General features: G+C 47.1%; 1 protein-coding gene across 1 annotated transcript in view; it reads right to left on the bottom strand.

Annotated features, from left to right (window-relative positions):
• MGAT5 (alpha-1,6-mannosylglycoprotein 6-beta-N-acetylglucosaminyltransferase) overlaps window positions 1-16,538 on the bottom strand; it is a 325,022-nt gene extending 308,484 nt beyond the window's left edge. The window contains exon 1 of the mRNA XM_040645552.1: window positions 16,402-16,538. The gene's annotated coding sequence lies outside the window, so the exon portion shown is untranslated. The remainder of the gene's footprint in view (window positions 1-16,401) is intronic.
• Between the last annotated feature and the right edge of the window lie 330 nt (window positions 16,539-16,868).

Here is a 16,868-nt window from a genome sequence, read left to right on the forward strand (position 1 = left end):
GGCAGCAAGGGAACATGACACAGGGAACAAATAAATCCTGGAGAGCTATGTGATGTTCTTTATTACTTTCCAGGGTTGGGCTGTAATATCAGTTATAAGTACCTTGGGCTTCATTTATCTTTGTGTCTGCGCCTCTGCTGAGTGTGTTCACACGTGTGTGTCTGAGGCTGATGGAGGCACAGAGCCTCCTCACAAGCCAGAGTGTCCAACACTGGCAGTGCCACTGTTCGGGTGCTGGGATTTCATTTTAACATCTCACAGCAATGATTATATCACACAAATCTGTGCTGATAATCACAGTCGTGGACAGAGTGCTAAAAACAGGGGTAGTAAATTTCATCTACACACCTTACCACTGAAGAATCTACTAAATCACTCTGTATCATAACAGCTACTGGCTATGAAGGTGTTTGCCCTGGATATGAGATTTTATGAGTCTCACTTTATCTTTCTTGCAAATGCTAAAGCAGACCCATTCTTTTCAACGAAAAATAGAAAACCACTTTATAGGAAGAGAAAAACCACCTGCCTTCCACCAGCCTCAGAGGCATTGCTCTTTGGCTCTAGACCTAGTTCAGGACTCATCCTCAGAACGTTATTCCTTGCGCGCCTTACCAATTCATCCGTAGATGAGACGGCCTGATCTAATACAGCTAATGGAGAACCAAAGACCTGAGTTCAACCCCCAGTCGGCACCTTATTTAGCAAGGGGACCATACGTACCATCGAAGCCTATTATCCCAGCATAATCATTACTAGCATCCCCTTTTACTCTCAAAAGTGTTCAAGTCTGGGTGATAAAATTATATGGGCCCCTTATGATTATGTGAGTCACTGCACGCAAGACAGTTCTCCAAACCTCGGTTTCACGTGTGTTCAATGAAAACAAGGGAATCTAATTTACAGGGTTGTCATCACCATGAAGTTAGACAATGTGCTCCAGGCTTGGTTCCCAGAAGTGCCCCTTATTCCCCTGAACACCAGCTACGTGCTCAAGAGGTCCACTTTCAGGAAAAGGCGTTACTCTGTACGTGAGGTCCTCATCTTGGATTGTCAGTTTGAGGACCTATATTTTCCACGTTTCATTGCAATAAGGTCTAGAGAATGGTAATGGGGGTAATGGGATCTATCTGTGTGTAGCAGCTGCACCATGAACTCTGTTCTCCACCTGATCAGGAGATGAATCACTCACGGACATTTAAACTTTTATCCTCCAGATCTGCACGCTGTTCACTCTCACCACAGAGGTAGGATTAAGATCAAAACTCATCCCACACCAAACCTCTATGAAAAACAGGCCTGGTAAATGCAGCTCTGAATGGGGGAGAGAGGTAAGAGAGCCTTCAAACTGAGCAAAACCACCACCCCTCAGCCAATGAAGTTGGTGAATTTCCTGCTTTCTCAAGTCTTTTCCCAAAAAACACCTGCCCTTATGGATCCAATGACAGGATAGTTTCCTTGGTAAAAGGATCTGATGTATCTCACTTTAAAAATCTGGCCAAATGATGGATCAAGAGAGTATAACACAAAGTGAAATAAGTCAGTCAAAGAAAGATAAATACCACATGATTTCATTCATATGTGGAATTTAAGAAACAAAGGAGGAAAAAAAAGACAAACCAAAAATCAGACTCCATAGAGAACAAATTGATGGTGACCAGAGGGGAGGTGGGCGGGAGATGGGGGAAATAGGTAAAGGGGATTAAAAGTACACTTAATAGTGGTGAGCACTGTGTAATGTACACAATTGCTGAATCACTACATTGTACACCTGAAACTCATAAAACACTGCATGTTAATTACAGTGGAATGAAAATAAAAAAATAATAAACAGGCTATGCATAAAAAACTTACTTAAAAAAAATTAGGCCAAGTGGTACACACTATCTTGCACATAAATCTATAAGGACAGTCGGTGGCTCAGGATCAACAGAATTTTGCTGTTCCCTTTTATAAAGAGCAAGCGAGAGAGATGCTGTCACTTCATTAATAAGCTCCGTAAGTACACGTATGTGCTCACGTCTGACATGAGCAGTAACAATATCATGTAATGGGGCTGCTCCTACTTCCTTAAGGGAGTGGCTTTTACTCCGTGAAAAATTTGATCAGTAACTAAACCCACACAAAAGTGAAGGTTAAACATTTGAAACTACTCAATGCCAATCTTCAGCATATTTTTTGAAGCAAAGAATAAAAAATACGATTCCCATGATTATTTAACATGGTTGTCCAAGATATTAATGTTGAATGCGTGAAGAACCCTCCCTCTGCTCAACTTCTAAAAAATTAGAAAGGAAATGTTCAGCATTTTCATGCTCTAAATATAGATTTAGAAGCTGTGAGAGGAAAAAGATGCACATGGCAGCACAATGACTCCGTGTCTGGAGGACAGCAAGGAACAGTGCAGTGGGCTTGTCTGTGGCAAAGTCATTTCCTATTAAGAGAAGTTTCCAGAAACAGAGAAAGGTTGAGGTCCTTCCCAGGAATCCAGTGATAGCTGCAGCATGGCACCCTCTAGGCTGGACTCCCTGGGTGGCCAGGGGGCAACCAGACACCTATGGAGCTGTCTACCTCCACCCAAACCCTAACTTCTAGGAAATGCCCCTCCCCCACACGCCAGATGGTAACAAAGAACACCCCTGGCAGCCATTTGTGCAACGTATTTCTTAAGCAATGCGGTCTTAGAGTTAGTTATGATTATGTAACTCTGGAGCATACAAAGAGGAACACTGAAGTTGGGATGTATATAGGGAATTGTCTGGCGGAATGTCCGTGGTTTTTCTCTGCTTGAAAAACTGAACTAGAAATCACACTTCTGCTTAGAATTCAGATAATCAGTATGTTTTGGCTTTAAATGCATCATGTACCTCGTACTGATCAATACAGCCTTGCCGGAGGAATGTTCTGACAAACTTGCCTCCTCATGTCTGATAAAGAATGAGCTGAGGGGTGACTCAAGCTCAGTCCTTTGACCAGTTCTGGTCTAAGAAGAAAATAAGCCAATTGGGGATAAACCCGCACCCCCTTCCACACCCATATCTGGCAGTCTTGGGGAAAGGCCATGTCAGGAGGAGGTCACCTGTCAACAACAGAAGAGACGGGGCAGCGATGGGTGGACACTCCACTGTTCTACGCTATGATTTCTGTACCACCAACCCCCTGGCAGCCTGGGGACGTACACAGACCCCTTCTCAGGGCTTTTTAAAGACATAAAATGAAATAACACAGGATTACGGAGGAAGTCGATGATATTTAAATATGGTTACCAAAATATTTTTTAAACTGTGATATAATAACACATATGCTTGTTTATTAACACATTAAATAACACTATCTAGCAGCAGGTGTAATAACCACCATAATTTTAAAGTATTGATATTTCAAGATATCTGTCAGACATCTATAATGTGAGATGAAAATATTGGATTTCTACTGGTGACAAAGTCACAGACAATACTAATAACACTATAATTTATGGCCAGTATTCACAAGCTAAGGATTGCTCAATCTGGGTTAGAGGTTAGTGAAAATCAAAGTGTAGTATTTTCCCATGAAAGCCCCCAGCTTGAGCTTGACGTCTGACAGAGTAGCCTGTAGTAGTTCATGTGAAACTTATGTGATAATCTGATTTAATTCCATACTCCTATGGCTCTTCCGTAGGAGAGAAGGATAAGGAGACCCACAACCGAGCCCTGGCCCAGCAGGAGCCAGAAACCACATAGACGGGAGGGTGGGGAGGGCACACCATGGAGCGTCCGCCATCCACACACAGGAGCGGTGTGGAGCCAACATGTCTATTCCTTTTTTCACAGTCGGCTAGCTGCACAAAATGCATGAGACACAATTTTTTTTAATTTCCTAAATGGTCAGCGTTAAGAATATTTAATTCAGTTGAATCATTATGCTAGAAGACAAGAATGACTCTACAAACCACTTCTCCTAGTGCAGTTCTAACCTCTATCAGCCCCGAAGCTCCCAGCTTACAGCAAACTTCTAATGCCCCTTTACTCTCTCAAATCAACTTTTTAGATAACCCTCCTAAGCACCATTTCAAACGTATCTATTTGTTGGCTTAGTAATATAAATGAGAATAAAAGGAAAATAACTGATAACTAAACTAACAAGTATTTCAATATGCAATTAGTTGGGCGAGACCAATCTAGAAGGCACAGTGGGGTCGTTAGTTGCTTATGTTTTAAGGTAAAATCAAAAAATAGGTCTGCTTCAAATGAGGACTGACACAGGTGACGTGGTGATGCCAGGGGTGGTGTGATTTTCCAAAACGGCAAACATCTCTTGGTACATTTCCCAACGAAACAAAGCAATCTTTCTTCATCAGCTGAGAAAGTCAATGCTTACCTAAAACATACAAAATGCTCTTTGTTTATGTGTAAGACAGGGCCTCTAGGTTCAAGTAGTAAACAGGTTTTGTTGTCCATGATTGTCTCACAGTGCGACATGGGATACATTTCGGAGTGTAAGACTGTTCTAGAAGCTCCTGAGTGGCTCAGACGGTTAAGCATCTGCATTCAGCTCAAGTCATGGGTCCTGGGATCAAGCCCCACATTGGGCTCCCTGCTCAGCGGGAAGCCTGCTTCTCCCTCTCTGTCCCTCCCCCCATTTATGTGTGAGCGAGCTCTCTCTCAAATAAATAAATAAAATCTTAAAAAAAAAAAAAAAAAAAAAAGACTGTTCTACCCATCACAGATGGTTTGCATCCGTGGTCCCCACCAATAAATGCTAGTAGCACTCTTCAATCATTAACAACCAAAACTTCCCCCACAAATTTCTAAAAAGCCCCCATAAGACTCCCTGGAGCTAGCCAAAATCCCATTGCAATTCCTAGCTCTGCCCACTTCTGGGTGATGTCAAGCTGGGCCACTGAGGAGATACTCCCCACGAAACTGGAATTTGTGTTACAAGAAAGACTAGTCTTGCTGGGTGACTTCCCCAGTAGCTAGTGTTACCCAGGGTCCTGCCCTTGGGACAAAAAAAAAGCATAAGGCAGGGGGAGAATTAACCAACCAGGCAGATGGACTCAAAGAGGAAGTAAAGGAGATTGCTGGGGTTCCCAGAGCCTCGAGATCCCAGGCTGCAGGAGGCTCCGGGCTCCTGCTCCTGGAGCCCTAACATGAATTCTCCACTTTTGTTGAAACAAGCTCCATCAGGTCTCTGTTGCTAGCGCTCAGAAGAGCCCAACCACCTGCCTGAACTAAGGGAGGCAGCTAAGATCAAAAATACTCAGGGGACGCCTGGGTGGCATCTAACTTCGGCTCAGGTCATGGTCTCAGGGTCCTGGGACCAGGCAAGCACAGGGCTCTACACTCACCCCTCCCTCTGTTCACCCCTCCCCCTGCTCCTATGTGCTGCTTGCTCTCTCTCTCTCTCTCTCTCTCTGTGTGTCTCTTTTTCTGGCGCGCCCATCCACTCTCTCTCTCAGATAAATGATAAAAAAATACTCAGAAGAATCTATTCTAATCTATTCTTGCTCTTGTACACATGTATATATGAGTTAAGAGTTAATATGCATTTCCTACTGTACACTGGGGGTCAAAGCCAGCATGCCAGAATCTATTCTAATGTCAAAGGAGCTACCTTATTTAGTGGACATTTCTCAGATTTTACCTAAACTCTTCATGCTGTAGTTGAAGCTCATTTATTTTGATTTCTTTCTCACTGCCAATAAATAAACGAGCCAGTGACCATTCTTCATCTGGTATTTCAGATTCCAGAAAGACATATCCAGATCCTTCTGAAGCCTTTTCTGCCTCAGCTCTTTTTCATCAATCTCATTAGCCATATGACATAAATAACATTGTTGTCCCTCTGTGACAGGCTTAGAAAATTTAGGTGTCAGGAAAATTTGGCCTTTAAGGACCTAACTGGGTCTGAATGAAAAAATATTTTTTTCCAAAGTCTTTCCAACACCCAAAGTCCAAGATTTAATGTGTTTAAATTTTATTATGCTAGGAATAATACCACCCTAACTCAGAAATGTGGCAGTAAGGACCAACTGCCAGAAAGGTGTGGTAACAAGACGCTACTTCTGTTTCTCTCCCACTTCCACTAATGGACTCCATTATATCACAAAAAAAAAAAGGCACTGCTGCAATCTAATGAATAAGTAACTAGCGCTTGAATGGAATCTGTGTCCATTTTCATTCCAGCTAGTTTTCACAAGAAAGCCTCATTTAAATTAGAAAGGGGGGGTGGATAATATCACTTAAAAACGAAACATTTCAGAAATGCTCCAAAAGTGTCTTATATAAGCCAGTCAGGTATAAAGTTAAATCACAAAAACATTAATTGTTGAATCTAAGTAAATAGAGGAGAGAGTCTGAGTATGACACAGGAAAAGAGGTAGTTTTCACATGTGACAGATTTGTTTAGTATAATTTCCAGAAGAATACAGGAGAGCTAACGGTCACTTGAACAGTATCTTCTAAATGGAGGGTCACGACTAACTGATGGGTTATGAAATCAGTTCAGTGAAAGAGCCAGGTCGTAAATACTTTAGGCTTTGCAGGCCAGATAATCTCTGTCACAACTACTCAAGTCTCTCATCGGAGCTTGAAAGCAGCCATAAACACTACATGAACAAGGAGTAGCTGCGTTCTAATAAAACTTTATAAATAAGCAGCAGGCCACAGTGCTGACTCCTAACCAGCGTTTCTTAAGTCTATAAAATAGAATAGAAAGCAGCTGACGGCATCGGAGGCAGAGGGGTACTGTGTCTTGAAACTCTTCTTACTGTTGTACACATGTATATATGAGTTAAGAGTTAATATGCATTTCCTACTGTACACTGGGGGTCAAAGCCAGCATGCTAGAAATAACAGTTTGAGGAGGAAAAGCAAGTCTGCTTTGGACTTAAACTGATAAGAATTTAAAAGACGTTTGTGTTAAAAAAAAAAAAAGAAAGAAAGAAAGGAGAAAAAAGGGTAGGTACAATGAGCAAGTTCTTGAGCCTAAAGTATAACAAAAGAATATTTTAAAATATACTAAATTTTTCCAAAAAATATTAACTAGTTATGAGCAGTCCAAAATGACCTTCAAAAGGACACTAAGAATACTTCTTATGCTATTCAAACACCTAATATGAGGTGTGTATCAGTTAGCAGTCGCTGTATAACAAACTTGCCCAGAACTCAGTGGCTTAAAACAACAATCATCGATTATTTCTACGACTCTACAGGTTAGCTAGGTTCTGGTGATCTAGGACAGGCTTAACTGATCTTGGCAAGGCATGCTCAGGAGACTTTGAGCACCCAAGAGTTCGGCTGCGCATTGGCTGGTCTAGGGTGGCCTTGGCTGACACAGCTTGGCTCATCCCATGTGTCTCTCAGAACTCTCCATTAGGCTAGCCTGGGCATGTTCTCATGGCTGTGGCAAGGATCTGAGACAGCAAGCCCAGCTCTGTAAAAGGCATTCAGAAACACACAGGCTCTTCTAAACTCCGTTTACAGGACATTTGCTAACGCCCCACTAGCCAAAGCATCATATGGCCAATCCCAGTGGTGGGGGAGGGAAGGAAGGGGGACTACAAAGTTATAAGGCAAGAAGTGTAGCTACAGGGAGGCCATTAATTGGGGCCATGAGTGCAATCAATCTATCACAAGCAATATTTACTGTTTGTCACCACCTTGGCAGAAGCAGAGAGATTTGACATTATTTCACATTTCCCCATTATCGTTTTTCATTTTGTTTTTCCATTATCACTTCGGAGGCAGGCCGAGCGAAAAGAACCCAGGCTTCAGAATCAGTGAGATCCACTTTCGCATCCTGCCTCCAGCACTTCTGGCTTTATGACCCTGGGCAAGTTCCCTCCGCCCCGCAGTTTCCTCACTGCAGGAAGACTGCGGATACCGCACATGCCTGAACACGCACACGTGCACAGCTCCGTGTCTGACCACAGCAGAACTCAAATCCGAAATACTGGGTTTTACAAACAGTCCATTTTAATGCATCCAAAAAAGATGAGGGAAATAAGCAAGTTTCCTGTGACACTGAAGTTCCTTGACAGAAAGGAGGAGTTCTACATAGAGAGTAAAAAATCATTTCTTCACAGAGTTTTGAGCACTGTGGGAGGCAGAAAAATGGTCCCGGAGATGTTCATGTCCTAATCCCTGGAACCTGTGAATGTTACCTTACAGGACACACAAGATTACATTAAGGACCTTGAGATGAGAAGATTATCCTGGATAATCTGGGCAGGCCCAATCTGATCACACAGATCCTTAATATCAGAGAACCGTTCCCAGCTGTGGTCAAGGAGCCGGGCTGATGGCACAGGGACAAGAACTCAGCTCAGCATTACTGGTTTGGACGGAGGAGGAAGGGGGCACAACCCCTGACACATGAATGTGGGCTGCCTCTAGAAGCTGAAAGAGGCAAGGAACTGGATTCTTCCCTAGAGCTTCCAGAAGGAGCAGACACTTGATCTTAGCCAGAGAAGCCTGTGTTGGAATTATAAAACAATAAATAAATAAATAAATAAATAAATAAATAAATAAATAAATAAATAAATTTGTATTGCCTTAAGCCACTAAATTTGTGGTTATTTGTTCAAGCAATAACAGAAGGACTGCATAATCTTGTAATCTTTATACTAAAGGCTGACAATAAGGGAACCGAAAAGTCTCTCTTAAAGCCACTGGAGTGGGAGGAAGAAACTGGAACTTGGAGAACAACTAACTGGGCACGGCATCCAAAATGGAAAGCTGTATCTGATTCTGGTTATAGGGGCAATTAGAGAAAAGGCACTATGATAGAATAAGCTACTCGTTATCACAGAAAACACTTTATTGCAGTCTATAGGAAAGTGTAATAAAATCATTATCCACACAATCTTCACAGACATCCTAGCTATAGCTCTGACAAGCATGTGCTAGGGAAAAGCCATATGACCAAAATCTTTCCACACAAACTTTCTAGAGGCTTCTTTTAACTGATGGCTACTCCAGATCTGCAGCTCCCATCTGATCACTCCTACTTCCTTTTGTAGATAATATGACAATAAGGTAATATGCTCTGGCGGTATATAGACACAGCCAGACAAACACGCACACACCCTATTTCACACAGAGTCCCAATTTGTTGGGTCCATAAACCCATGAATTATGCTCACAGTAAGGGGGGAAAAATGTCTACAAAAAGTCCACTGATTGATTTAAACAACAGAACCGTAAACAAGCACAACCAAACAGGTCCTCAAAACTAGGAAAACACCTAAGCATATGAAGGACAGATTAAAGAAAGCAGAGTTAGATAAGCAGGCTGAGCTCAGCCAAGAAGGCACACTAGAAGAATCCCACAGATGTAGGAGAAGCTACGAGATGCCTCATTTGACACATGAATAATCGGACTCCTAGAACACTGAATTGACCTGCGTGAAGACAGCCAGCTAACTGCAGACGCTGGCCTGTCATGGTGGGAGTTTACCCGTGATGCCCGGCTACACCGCTGATCATGTGACTGGTCACGTGCACAGGCTCTGTGCCGGGCAATGGAGCTTCCAGTCGTGCTTTCTAGAGCGCCATACTTCTTTCTGAGAAGCTCATGGGGTCAGATGTATTTTTTTTTTAACCCACCTAGGAAAGAAACTTTCCCTTTTTGAAGCTTATTGGGCTTCAGAAAAGCAAATAAGGAATGGCGAATCTATAGAAGAAAAATGGTAACATTCACCCAAGAGAATTACATCTGTACGTCCTCAATAATGGATGATGAAAGATCATCCACATAACGTCACCGCTGGAGACCCCCCTCCAAATCCCCACTTAGTGCTGCCACTAACCTTGGTGGCTCTGAAAAATGAGAAGAGAGGGGCTGAGGGAAATCCCATAGAAGTACAGCAAGAAATACTAAGAAATGCACCGACGGGACACAGAAACATCATACTTAGCATGAGGCAGAGACAGTGCTCTCCTAAACAAGATGTGGAAGAGAAAGAGTCGGTCATTTAGAAAACTCATTGGCATGAGCACTAGTAAATAAAAAAAATCGGAACTGAAAATAACAGATGGTTAAGAAAAAAAAAGCAGTGGCAAGGAGATTGATATCAAATTCCTTGTTCTTTGAACGTAGTTGTTTCACAGGAAAGCTGTTATGAAGGTATGTACACAGAATTCGGCCCAGCTTGTGGCGGGGTAAATCCTTAGCCGGTTTCCCCAGGGCACTGTGCCACAGAACCACAGAAGTCCGGGGGCCTGGTCATCTTCTGCTCTTTACATCTCAATTCCCCAAAGCAAAAAACAGCTTCGGAGGGGAAACGGGTTATTTCTAGGCTGGGAAGTAAGGACCAAGTCTTTTTATTTCTAAATATACAAAAATAAACATCCTTAAAGAATAGTGATAATAAAGGGTTGGTTCTTCTTAGGTAAGCATCTCAACTGTGTCCTGAAGGGAGTCTACCAGCAAAAACAAAAACAACTTGAGTTTTTCCTCAATCTTTTCTTTTTATTCAGTAACGGAATCTTCTTTCTTTATTCCACACCTCCTTTGCCATATGTAGAGGATTATACAACTTCAGGACTGAACAGAACTTTGGAGCTCATTCAATCCCCTCTTACTTTTCTCAACATAAGAACTGAGGCCGGAAGTGGTCACATGGGCTGAATTAATGTGCTCTTCATTTGCATACTGCCTCCCAACTGCACTGAACTCTTCCATGCAGGCCCTGACCAGGACTAGACTTGAAACTCCTTGAGCAGCTAGGGACTATTTGTTAACCAGAAATGTTTAGAATCAGGAACAGGCAGGAGCCCTGGTATGCCCCAGGTAATCCTGGTCATATGGAAGGAATAAAATGAAAGGAAATGGTGCTTGCTGTCACACCCAACTGGAAGATTCCACGAAGTACAGTGATCCCGGTGGTCAGAGGGATATTTTCCAAGGCCTCAGCAGTCTTTCCAGGATTCCACAGACACTGTGGGAATGTCCTCACTGGCCCTTTAATGGAACTGTTAAGAAATAGCCCCGAGGCCACTGCCAAGTCACCCCTTGCCTACCCCATGCTCCTGTAGAATGGAAGTCAATGCTGAGCGGGGCCAGGAGCCATAAGACGCACACACACATACAGAAACAGAAAGACCGACAGACCAACACACCACACACACGCACACACACACACACACAAAGAGAAAGAGGGAGAGGACTTATGAGGGAAATGCAAAATCCATCCCAGACTATATTCTTAGGATGTCAAACTCAAGGACATGAAGAAGGGGACACATCACTTAAAGGCATAATTTAAGTTGCTCAGCTTCTCCTGTCTGGGGCTGGTGAAAAAATGTGGACACACCACCCGCTCCCCACCAGATTCTAAGGTGAAGCTGGATATGAGCTCACAGGCACAGGGGGTTCTAGGAGGGGGAGGGACAGATGCCAAATGACCACCACATTTGCTTCCTGAATCATTTCTGCAAACAAAGGAGGCACACAACTGTTATCAGTTGTTATCAATTGTCCCTGTGAACCAAGGGTGAGAACTGAAACCCAGCTTTGGCACTGCTGCCCACTGGCTGATGAGACTTCGAGGAAGCCCTTCTCGCTCTCTGCACCACCATGCCCTCGGCCAGAAAGAGAAGGAGTCCAGAAGGATCTCCCTGAGCTGCTTTCCAACGCCTGTCTAAGGCTCCTCTTGGCTTTGGTTGGAGGGAAAGTGCTGGCTGCTTCAGGATGAGTTTGCTAGCCTTCACTAAGCATAGTCCGCTAATATGGACTCTGGACCTAGACCACCTGCGCGACCACCTGCACTCAAATCCTCGCCCTGTCACTTGCTAGCTGTGCACAACCGCAGCCGGGTTTCACAACCTCACAATCGTCTCAGTGTCCCAGTATATCAACTGGGAACCACAACAGTGTTCACTTTACCATCGTAGGGAGTAGTAAAAGAAATCGGAAAGAAGCATATGCAACCAGGTCAATTACAGAAGGTACGTGTTTTCATCCCATCTCTATGGTCTTGCCCACCTCTTGACATTTCTCCACAATGACACATAGTATCTGTGACCATCACCAACACAGCACACTCCCATGAGGGGACTGAGACACAAAAGAGATCCAACACTATTACCATGGAAGACTGTTCTGTGTAGGATACTTTCGAAAAGTATCTTACTAGCGTGACAGGACTTATAAGCCGTCTGTGCTCGAAACTACAACACTAAGGAGTGCAGCTGAGACAGGAGTGGGTGGGCGGCACACATTCCCTCCAGGGCCAGCCACAAAAATCACAGAGGGATGCAAAAGTGAGGCTGTTAATCTATTCTAGGGGTAACCTTGAAGGTCTGACTTTTTTTTAAGTAAATCAAATGCAAACACCAGTATTTAACTCTTAACAAGTACTAAAGTACTTGGATACACCTCACTCCTAAGGGCATGGGCAACAGGGTGGAGAAATACTCCTTAGCCATCCTCCATAACCACCCCAGCTGGGGCCAAGTCCAGGAGGCCTCAACACAAGCATGGGAGGGGAGGGGGAAAGGGGGTACTTTACAGGGAGAACTCCACCAAACCTAGCCATGACAGCTTATCGTCCTTGCCTGTCCAGAATTTTCAGGCTGGGCAAATGGCCTTGACAGGAAGGCTCCTATTCTCTTTCCAGAAGGTTATGTGTTCAGATAAGAGAGCGCTGGGATTTTGAAGAAATAAAGCGATCCTTCCAACTCCTCTCATGCACACATACAGTTTTCCAGATGTGACAAAGCCGGGAAAACATGAATTTAATTGTAGCAGGGAAAAAAACAAACAAATAAATTAAACAGCCCAAGGAAGCAAATAGAGCTCAAGTCCCCACGCTTCCAGCTGAGAGAACACAGTTAAAGTACTAAGGCTCCTGGGACCCACCTTGGCGACCTTCCAAGAACTATTAGTTTGCATTAACACACAGAATGAGAAGGTCAGATAAATTAAAAGTTCAAAAGGTAATTTAGAAAAAGGACATCTTTATCCTCAGCACCAGCACAGGGCATGGCTCATGGCGGCTGCGGGACAAACTTCTTCCATGAACACACGAGCAGCTGGCAGAGAGATCACGAGGTGCTCAGGTTTTTGATGTTGAAACAAGATGCCATATAGTATAGGGACAAGACCTAGATTAGAAACTTCAAGAACGGCTGGGGAGATCTCTACTCAATTTCCAACACATTAAAAAGTACACCCAGCTCTGGTTATTAAGAGTGACTCTATACTTCAAAGCCACTTACGGACTTTAAAGACACACTAGTAAAACTTGCACTGACAAGCACCAAATTTATTTGTGACCCAAACCTCTCAGCTGTCACCCACATGGCATCCGCCCCCAAATATAAAATTATTTTCTCTTTTTTTTTTAAGTACCTGGATTCTGGAACACACACATCTTCCGTCAGCCAAAACGCTCAGTTAACTCTTCACCGGACACAAGGACCCTTTCTCAAACTGACATACACGACAAACCCCCAGAGACAAAGCTCCTGACAGTATATGTTTTCCTGAGATTTCCTATAATAATATCAACAGGGGAAGCCGCTCACTCCACCACCACCCCGCCCTTCTAGAGCCAGGAGGCCAAGACACACAAGAAGGAAGGAATAAAACGAGTCCACACTACTTTTTACATCTCCCGGGAAGGAGCCTAGATGACCACAGAGTGAAGAAGGACATGAACTTCCTAGTGCAAGGATGATGACTGCTCTGTGCAGTTTTCTGGACATCTCTGCAGGGCACACTGGCCACTGGCCCCTGCCAAAATCAGTATGAGGGTGACACCGCAGTCACTTAGATCCCAAGCCACAGGGAGCATTTGGAAAGGTGGTATTCCATGACTGACATCTACAATGGATCCTGAGGAGCCACACTTCTCAGCGGAGGAGCCAAAGGCCTCCGCCTGGGCTAGAATCACAGGGGACTCTGGCATTTCAATGCTTTTGGAGGCCAGCTGGGCAGAAGGCTGCTTTAGTTATTTTTAAACTGAGAAAACTGAATGGGAAAGGAGAAAATTTGAATTCCTATGATCTCCTGAGGTCCCTTCCAGCTCCAAGATGCTTCTGAAGAACGCTGCATATGCACACGCTTCTTTATAAAAACATATACATACATACATACATATGTGTGAATATATCTATGTCCTGTATTCACACTTCAAACACAAAGCACTTGAAATATGTGCTGCTGAGATCAAAAAGCCCATGAGCCGCAGCCCTGCTGGCAGCAGGGCTGCAGCGCACAGATGCCATTGGCCGATCTGGGCAGAGCCCGCAGCCCTCCTGCCATCCCAGTCCGCCTAAACACCAACCCCACCAGCAGCTGCGTGTGTAGATGCAAACCCCGCGAAGCCCCAAACCAGGACTGCAGATTCCTTTCTCCTAGTGACTCCAAGCCCAAGTGTCCCAAACCCAGGCAAGCTGGAACAAAGCTAGAGACCAAAGGAAAAGCCTAAACCTTAAGTCCGGCACCCAGCTCTGCCAGAGTTCGGTGTCAGGCAGAGGAGCGCCCTTCTCCTCTTGTCCCAGCTCCTAAAAGGGGCAGAAAGGTCTCCTTCTCCCCTCTCCTCTAACACTTTGTTTTTCAGGACCTTTCCACTTCACTCTGACTACCCAGACAGCAAGGTGGTAACTGGAGATAACTAAAAAGGCCTCTAGAAAATGGAGCTCCGCTCTAACCCTAGCAGTGCCAAAGTTAAGGGTGCTTATCTCAGCCTTGAACAATAACAACAAAAAGAATTTGTAGGAAAGAAGGAAGTGGGGGGGTGAAAATCCATTTTTCAAGACAGATCTGTGATGGTTATGTATATCATGAAAAAACTGTTTTTTGGTTTCTTGAATTAAAGGCAGTTCCGATCGATCCTGCGTCAAGGCTCAAGATGTGGCTTATACAGTTGCTAACATGGGGGGGGGGGCGGTGCTCCCGGAGTAAAATCCAACCAAGTCCCTCAGGTCCTGACAATGAACAGAGGCTGGGACACCGGCTTCCCACTTGCCTTTCTTTACAAATGAGATCCTACCGCTAACGAACCTGAGTGTTTCCAGGTGCACTGTTGCCATCCCTCCCGAACCCCATACAAACCTCAGCTTTCCCCTCCCCAACTTCACAGCTCCGTAAGTGCCCAACCTTCCCTAAGTGGGCTGCCAGAGCCGGGTGCTACAACAGTGTCTGCCCCGCACCGGGCCCTAGACCTCGACCTCGGCATCTCTGAAAACCATAAGCATCGCCTGCTTTCAGCAGAGCACCCCGCTGGTGCTCCAAACGTGGCTGGACATTGCAAGCGCCACCTCTTCCCTCTTCCGCGCGGTAGCTACGAAACCATGGCTTTGTGTGTGACAGCAAGTGTGTGCGCGCGAGCGTCCCCGGCTCACACACCCCCTTCCACCCAGTCTGCTCCCGGCGCAGGGTCCGTGCGCTCGGCGAGTGCATAGAGAGCGAGTCCACCAGACAAGCGGCCGCACCGCCAGGCCTCTGGCCTCCCGGCCTCGGACCTGGCCTTGGGGAGCGGTGGATGACATCCACACCCCCGTTCCCAGCCGCGGGGGCGGTCGGCGCGAGCAGCGCTGAGATCTGAGCAAAAGCCAGCAGCACGAAAGGGCGACAGGCGGGCGCCTCGCCCCCCACCCACCCACGCGCTCGGTCGCCCCCAACTTAGCACGCCGTGGCCCCGGAGGGGGGCCCAGAGGGGGCCAGGCGGGGGCCGGGGCGGCTCACGACTCGGCAGGAAGTTCCCAGGGCCGCACTGAGCATGCTCTCCGGGAGTGTGTGCGCGGGTGTGGGCTCTGCGCTCCCCGCAGCCTCTCCGGCCGGGCAGCCTAGCCGAGCGCCTGGACGGGGTCGCGGGCCGGCGACTGGCCCCAAGGGGTGGGGGGTTCCCCCAGGCTTCCCTAGTCCCCCAGGCCGGAGCGTCGGTCCGCCGCATCCCTCCTCTTCTGGGCCCCGGGCCAGCCTCCCTTCTTCTTCCTCCCCCCTGGCCGGTGGCTGAGCCCGCCCCGCGCGCCCCGGTCCCGGGGACCCCAGCCCGGCCCACACCCGCAGCGTGACCCCACCAGGCTCCTCCGCGGTCCGAGCGCCCATCTGCCATTCCCAGCAGCTCTCCTCCAGTCCGCGCCACCAAAGCCTCCTCTGGACAGTCCCTTGAAAAGCCCACAAGCCTCTTTCCCAAGGGCCCTGGGGGCCTGCTGTCTCCCCTGGGAAGGGCTGCCCCAAGCAGGTGGGCGCCTCAAGGCGCGTCCCCAGCTGCACTCCCGGATCCCGCAGAGCGGCCGCAGCCAGGGCACCCACGCAGGCGGCAAGCGGAAGCCCCTGGCCGCGCCGCCCTCGGCAGGCTCTCCTCGCCCGCGCCCAGCTCCCCGCGCCCTCCGCGATCCCCTCTGCGTGCATCTCCCCGCGGGGATGGCGAGCCCGACGCGATCGCCCCGACCCAGTGGCTCTCACCTCGTTGCTGAACAGCAGCAGTAGCAGCAGGGAGCGCCCTCCAGCCGCCGTCCCCGCGGGGCCCACGACGCGGCGGGGCACGGGGTCGCGGCGCCCCGAGCCTGCGGCGCGGCTACCTGGGCTGGATCGCGCCCGGGGCCGCCGCGGCTGCCGCGGGAGCCGCAGGGCCGCCGCCGAGCGGGCCGCGGCAGGGACGGTCTGCAAACTCCCAGCCCTGGCGGGGCCGCGCGCGGCGCGTCCACCCACAGCCCGGACGCTGTAGCGACGCTCCTTGGGGGCTCAGCCTAGCAGGGCGGGGGTCTGTCCACAATTTCTTCCAACACCCCCCAAACCCAACGTCTCCAACTTCTCCCCGCTTCTGGGCTCGCGGTTCTTGAAGGCAGGGATTCTGGCCAGGGACATTCAGCAAACTCCCCGCCCTCCCAGGCAGAGCGCTTAGCCAATTCGGAACGCCCCAGCTTCTCAGG

Source organism: Ursus maritimus, unplaced genomic scaffold (assembly GCF_017311325.1).
Source record: "Ursus maritimus isolate PB19 unplaced genomic scaffold, ASM1731132v1 scaffold_1, whole genome shotgun sequence".
NCBI lineage: Eukaryota > Metazoa > Chordata > Mammalia > Carnivora > Ursidae > Ursus > Ursus maritimus.